This window comes from Lipotes vexillifer, unplaced genomic scaffold (assembly GCF_000442215.2).
Source record: "Lipotes vexillifer unplaced genomic scaffold, Lipotes_vexillifer_v1.1 scaffold349, whole genome shotgun sequence".
Lineage (NCBI taxonomy): Eukaryota > Metazoa > Chordata > Mammalia > Artiodactyla > Lipotidae > Lipotes > Lipotes vexillifer.
In genome coordinates, this window is record NW_006790574.1 from 158364 (window position 1) to 164830 (window position 6467).

Sequence of the window (6467 nt, forward strand, 5' to 3'; positions counted from 1 at the left end):
TTAGTCCAGAGTAAACTCTGTTGGAAGTGGAGATGGACACCAGAAACACCAGTCTTAACAACGGTGACATCTCTAACAACATGGAACGATGAGGCAAATACAAAGAGAGGGGCGTCCATGCTCAGTAGTGTTCGTCCCAGGTCAGAGGCCAAAGGCAAAGGAAAACAGCTGTCAATAGCCACATCTTTCTGGAGTCAAGGCCCCAGGGAAGAGTTGTTTAATGCATTCCTGGGCTGCTTACGGAATGTTCTTCCTATTCTTCTGGAGAAAGAAGCAGGCATGCCCAAGATGAGGCTTGTGAGGCTTCTGCTTCTTGGTATGAAGAAAAGGAGATCTCTGCATAATCGCCTTCGTTGGAGAGTCTCCTCTGGGTAAAGGGGGCTTCCTTTGAAAACAGTCAGCCATTTCCTACTGACTTCCTCAGCAGTGATGTGACACTAAGGGCACTCTCACCTGCTCCCAGGATACCTACTTCCACGCCTCAGAGCCTCTCCACCCACCTGCCTCACTAGGCTCTCCAAGATATGCCTCCCTAGAGGAGCAAGATAAGAATTCCCCAAGGGCCAGGGGATAGGGTCACTTCATTTCCTATTAGAGTGATCGTAATTGTTGCAAAACTTACAGCCACAGACCCTAGGTGGGAAAGGATCTTGAGCCTCTTGTTTATTCCATTGGTCTCTGTAGTTGATGTCAGGGCTTGAAGAGTCATCATTGTCTGCTGGGGTTTGGATGGGAGCCCAGCAAATACCTGGGAGCCTAGGAGTGCTCTGGAGCTCCCTCTGCTTGGAGATGCAGGTGGGAGTCTCCACCTTCCTTCCTCCGGCCCCTAGGCTCTGCTTTACCATGCCAGCAGATGCTGTGTGCGGGCCAGCAGGCAGGCAGCCTAGGGCTCAAGGATGTGGGAGCAGATGGGAAAGACAAGTGCCAAAAGTCCCGAGGATGGAGACATGAGCTGGGCTACTGGGAATGGAGCCCTGGAGCCACATGCATTCGGATTGAACAACCGGGGGTGAGCTACACTTTCTAGGGCAAGCTGGGTCTGTGGACACTCACTTCCCGTGACATTGCACACTACTCCCCCACAGCTGTCCTGTTCTGGGGAAGTCAGGATTTCTGAGATGCCATAAAGCTTCCTGAGGCTGAAAGAAGCCCCCATGCTAGAAAATGCAGGAGCATGGTAGGATAACAGCTGAGTTAAGGCCATAAAGGCAATCATTGGGTAGATACACGTTGCCTCAGTGACCTAATCCTGACAATGTGGCCTTGGAAGTAGAATCCTCCAAACCCTTGGAGCCCCCATGGGCTTCTGAGGGTGCTCTGTGCAAGCCAGGCTGGGCTACCAAAGACCTTTCTGTGAATCTCATCTTGCAGGTTCTAAATGAAGGGATCTCATGATAATAGGGACTTTTTCAAACTTTGGGTCACAACCCACTGTGGTCTGTGAAATCAGTTTGGTGGATCCGAAAAGATCCGAAAGACAAAAAGAAGGGAGGAAGGGAGGAAAGAAGGAAGGAAGGAGGGAAAAATAATGGAAAACATTGCAGGGTATCTCTTGTTTTATAAAATGTATATCTGCATGGGTATACTAGGTCATGACAAAAGATTGTTTCTTACTACGGGTTGCAGTTAAAATTTTGGTAAACACTGTCCTGGGAAGACCCTTTTGTTTGGGTTGCTTTCATTGCTTACAGCTTCTTCCATTTATTCGTTTCATTTTCACCAACCGGAACATAAACAGAGAGAACAGCCCTAACATGGCTTAGAAAAGATAAATAAGTTCACCTTTCTGGACTTAATTTTTTTTAATCTCTAAAACAAGAGGACTAACTGGGATGGCCTGGTAGCTTCTGTCTTTATGAATCCATGACTCTGTGTCTCTCAGATGTTCTGGAGTTGGCTGAGTGAGAGTCTTTCCTTCATTCCCACCATACCTATAACCGTAAAATATTTAAGGAGAAAAAACGGCCCTAAAAAGGGGGAAAAAGAAACAGATGGGAGTGCTCCAGAGAGGGCTCAAAGGGCACATTTTTACCTGGAGAGCAGCCTGGAAGAGGACAGGGTCTGGAGGGACAGGTGGGAGGGAGCCGTTCAGGTATTGGGGGAAGATAAAAAGAAGTTGGTTAGGGATAGAGAGATGGGCTGATGAGTGCATATGCTGGGCACTGTGATCACATCCATAATCCTGCAAACCTGTCAGACTCAGAACCTCTGAGTTCTCCAAGGCTGGGTTATCTAGATTGGTGAAACAGGTGGAAAGCCTGTGGACAATTTTTTTTTTTTTTTTTTTTTTTTTTTTTTGAGAGGCAGCATGGAACAGTGGAAAGTGCAGAGAGATCTGAGTTCAAGTGGCTCTGTCACTCACCGGCTATAAGAGCTTTGGCAACTCCGCACGTCAGTTATACAACGGGGAGAGTACTTTCTAGCTGGTCTGACTCAAAAGGTCATGATGAAGATCAAACGAAGAGCTGTGAAAAGACACTGCCAATTACTGTGGAACACTTAGGACTCACCTTCTACCGCTTTTTGATAAGGTTTATTTTCAAGATGCCAGGTTCACCTGTCTGGCCAATTAAGCATTGCGAAAGTGACTTCTGAGTGACCAACCTCTTCCAGAGGCTCACGGAACTTTCTGAGGATGTCCCAAAGTGTTGGTTGTTAGAGATTTCTTTCCTCTGACACTTTCCTGCCCACGAGATTCACTGCTAGCTTTCCCATGATGCTCTGGGCAAGGGGATTCTTTCTTTTACTTTCATTACAAGCAGCTAATCCATCCATCAGACTGGCAGGACCTCCAAAGGGGCACTTCCTTTCATCTGTTTCTCAGAATGGATAGCCCATTCCCAAGGTCAATCAAACAATCTGTGTCTCTTCTATTTTTTTTTTTTTTTAACCTGTCCAGAGAGAAAGTGTCCGTGATACTCCCTTAATGAACTGTTACAGTGCTTACCAAACTTCACTGTTTGAAGGTCCTTTTTTCTGTTTAGCCTCAGTCCATTCCTCTTGATCCAGTTATTGAGAGTTTGAGAGGGGCTGGTTATCATACAGTCTAGCATAACTGTTTCAGAAATGGATCAGAGGCTATTATTTGCTGAGCTCTAGTACTACCCTTCATTGAATAGGTACGTAATGTTGGGCAAATCAACCTCTCTATACCTCATTTTCCCACCTGTTCAGCTTGTCCCTCTGAGCCATGATTTCCTCCTCTGTAAAAGGTGAATGACAACATCTTCCCTGCCTAAAGGGGGTCACCAACTGCTGGATGACTTCCTGGGCATCTCTAGTATAGAACATTACATTGTCATTACTATTTATTTATATATTCTCCCACTGGACAGTGAGCTCTAAGGAGGGAACCACATCTTTTTTGGCTCTCCTCTAGCATCTAGAGTGGTGCCTAGCACATAGCCAAGGAAACGGAGTAATTTTTAGCCAAGATTTTCTATGGCGAATTTTCCGCATCCACCTACAATCCCAGGTCTCAGATGTACTTTTTACCTCCTTCCATCCCCTAACACCAATGTTGGATGGGATGGGTGTGTGGGGCTGGGGTCCAGGGCCCAGGGAAGCTGAGACTAAGCTTGTTTGGATGAGGTTCGCGACGGGCCGAGAACGTGGTCGGCCGTGGTCGCGCCCGAGGGGACATCGAGTAGGGGTGACAATGCAACTCCAGCCTCCTCTTCGGCCCCGTTTTCGTTCGCTCTTTTACACCAGCGTGTGGGATCGGGCTGAGCTCACTGACGCTCTGCAGGAGTAACACGACGGTGGGCTGCACTGGGATTCTCCAAGAGCGCTCAGAGAACCTTTGGTGCCCGCCGCAGCTCCTCTCCACCCCCACCACAGAGCCCCGCAGACGACGGAGAAGTCCTGGCCGGGTCAGGCCAGGTGGGGGTGACGCACCTAGAAGAGGCGTCCGCAGCAGGCTGGGTAGAACCACTGCAGTGGGGGGAGAGGGGAGGCATCACGGATTATCGCAGGCAAAATCGTGGATCTGCACACACATAACCATCGAAAGCTCTCACGCACGGAGGGCAGAGTTGGCCTTGCCCCGTGGACGGCAGTCTTGGAGGACTGGGCAGAGTCTCCCAGGAGACAGTGCAGTGGTTGATTCCAAGTCAAGACGGTTGCAGCGCAGTTGGAGCGCTGGGCAAGAGAGGACTAGATCTGTGGGCGGGGCCCAGGGGCGGGGCGGGGCCTCGCGAGGGGCGGGGCCAGGAGCTGGGCTGTCTCTGCTTGTCAAAAGGCAGCCGCCGATCCCCAGGCGCCGGGAGCGCGGAGCAGCGTACCCACACGCAGTACCAGGTGCGGACCCGGGACCGGCGAGGAGAGGGGGCCCCAGTATCGGGATTAGGCGCGGGGCCCAGGGGCGGGGCGGGGCCTCGCGACGGGCGGGGCCAGGAGCTGGGCTGTCTCTGCTTGTCAAAAGGCAGCCGCCGATCCCCAGGCGCCGGGAGCGCGGAGCAGCGTACCCACACGCAGTACCAGGTGCGGACCCGGGACCGGCGAGGAGAGGGGGCCCCAGTATCGGGATTAGGCGCGGGGTGGGGGCGTCGGGGGTACCGGGCCTGAGTGCCCGTGTGCAAGCACTAGAGTCTGGGCGAACTTGGCGACCGAGATCTGGGCTGTCGTGCCTTGAGGCTGGGGCACTAAGGGGACCCTGAGGTCTGAGAGAAAGCTGAAGTTGGTGCCAGGCTGGAGAGGGGAGCAGCGACCTCCTCGGGGCTCAGGCAGCGGATCACAGAAACGGTCCTCCAGCAGGGTGCTCGGCACTTGGGCAACAAGAAACATTTGTTTCCTTCCTCTGTCGGGCCGCCTTGGCATGGACTGGAGGAATAAGAAAGGGAGGGATTGGCTCTGTAGGGTGCTGAGGTCTTCTGGGGATGGAGTGTGTATAGCCTTGTTATCTTATAGGACCTACGCATGGTTACCTGCGATGATGGAGTTGGATCTTTTAAGTAGAGTTTTTTCTTTCCTTTCCTTTTCTTTTCTCGCTTTTTTTTTTTTTTTTTTTTTTTTAAGCCACCAATTATTTTAGACCTGGCTGATCCAGTGCACTGGACTTATTTTCTCAGGAAAGCCCATCCATAGATGTCCCCAGGAATTCAGGGGCAAGCATCTAATTGAGGAGGGGGCTCAAGGAGTAGCTTCTGTTGGGGGAGTGAGGAGTCCCACGTCTGTGGGTGGTGGGTGAAGAGGATTTCAGGGGAAGTATCTGGGAGGGAACATCCTATGGTCTCCGGGGAGCAGTCTGACATGGCCCCCCTCCCCCCATGGACCACTGAGGCTGAGACCTAGGCTGCCTGGGCTGGGAGAGCCCTGGGTCTCTGAACTCAGGCCCTTCCCTCATCTTCTCCTGCTCTTCCTCCTCCATGCGGTGAGTGAGTCAACCTCCTGTCTGGGCTCAGCAGCCAGAGGGGCCAGAGCCCAGGCAAGCAGTTGGGCAGGCATTTTCTGAGCATTGCAAAAGCTCTCCTGGGCAGAGTTCAGCTCTGCACCAGCTCCCTGCTGGAAGGCCGGCTTCCTCATGGCTGGTGGTGGCCACTCCTGAAGGGGACACTCTGCACAGCAATGATTATGGGATGGCTATGGTATGACTCCAGAATGGGTTGACTGGGAAGGGATTGTGGCTTTGTGGTAAATCCACATCTCTTATTCTCCTGGGATCAGGAGGTGCATCCCAGCACGGCAGAATTTTCCAGCCCCTCGTATGCCATTTCTGCCTAGTGATCTTGTTAGCTGCCTATGTGTGTTAGGGAGGTGGGCATGCACAAGAGATTGGGAAAGACTCTGGGATAAGGGAAGCCGTGGTGCTGGCAAAGGTTTTAAGTCAGGCTGGGAAGTGGGGGTGGTTTGCTGAGGCGGAAATGGATTATCTGGACACTGGAGCCTCAACTTTACGAACCAAGAGTGCTGTGTTTCGGGGGACCTTCCTCATCCCATCCCTGTCCAAGTGCTGGAGCGGATTGTGAGTCCTTCTGGAACGGTGTCAGGATTGTATGCAGCCAGGCCAGGAGGTTATTAAGACTGCAGAGTTCTCTCTGGCTTTTGCTTTGGGTGTTTCAGATCCTTGAGCAGAAGTAGGGGCCCCATTTGGCCCCTACTCAGTGGCCTCTCTGGACCCATTTGAAGACAATCCACAAGCAGGCTAGGGGGCTGACTCAAACTGCAAACAGCCGGGGAATTCACAGTCTGCGCTCTGGCTGGGTCCCATGACTTCAGTTTGGCTGTCCCTCAACAGCCGTGACTTGGACCCTTTCCAGGGTAATGGATAAGAAAGGGGGGAAGAGAAAAAGGATAAGAGAAGAGGAGAGTGGGATTCGGAAGGAGGGAAAGAAGAGGGTTAGGGAGCTTTCCTCACCGCTCACAGCCAAGACCATCACACTCTATTTGTATAAATACTGCGGAAGGTCTGATGCTGTTTGAGGTGCCCTAGTTACTTGTTTATGGTTTCTCGGTCTTCTTTCCCTATT

At 51.7% G+C, this 6467-nt stretch overlaps 1 protein-coding gene across 2 annotated transcripts in view; it reads left to right on the forward strand.

The window, feature by feature from the left end:
• The first annotated feature begins 4258 nt into the window (after positions 1-4258).
• Positions 4259-6467, forward strand: part of VDR (vitamin D receptor) — a 53474-nt gene continuing 51265 nt past the window's right edge. The window contains exon 1 of one of the 2 annotated variants that reach the window (XM_007463838.1): positions 4259-4299. The gene's annotated coding sequence lies outside the window, so the exon portion shown is untranslated. The remainder of the gene's footprint in view (positions 4300-6467) is intronic. The other variant, XM_007463837.1, reaches the window with a different exon arrangement.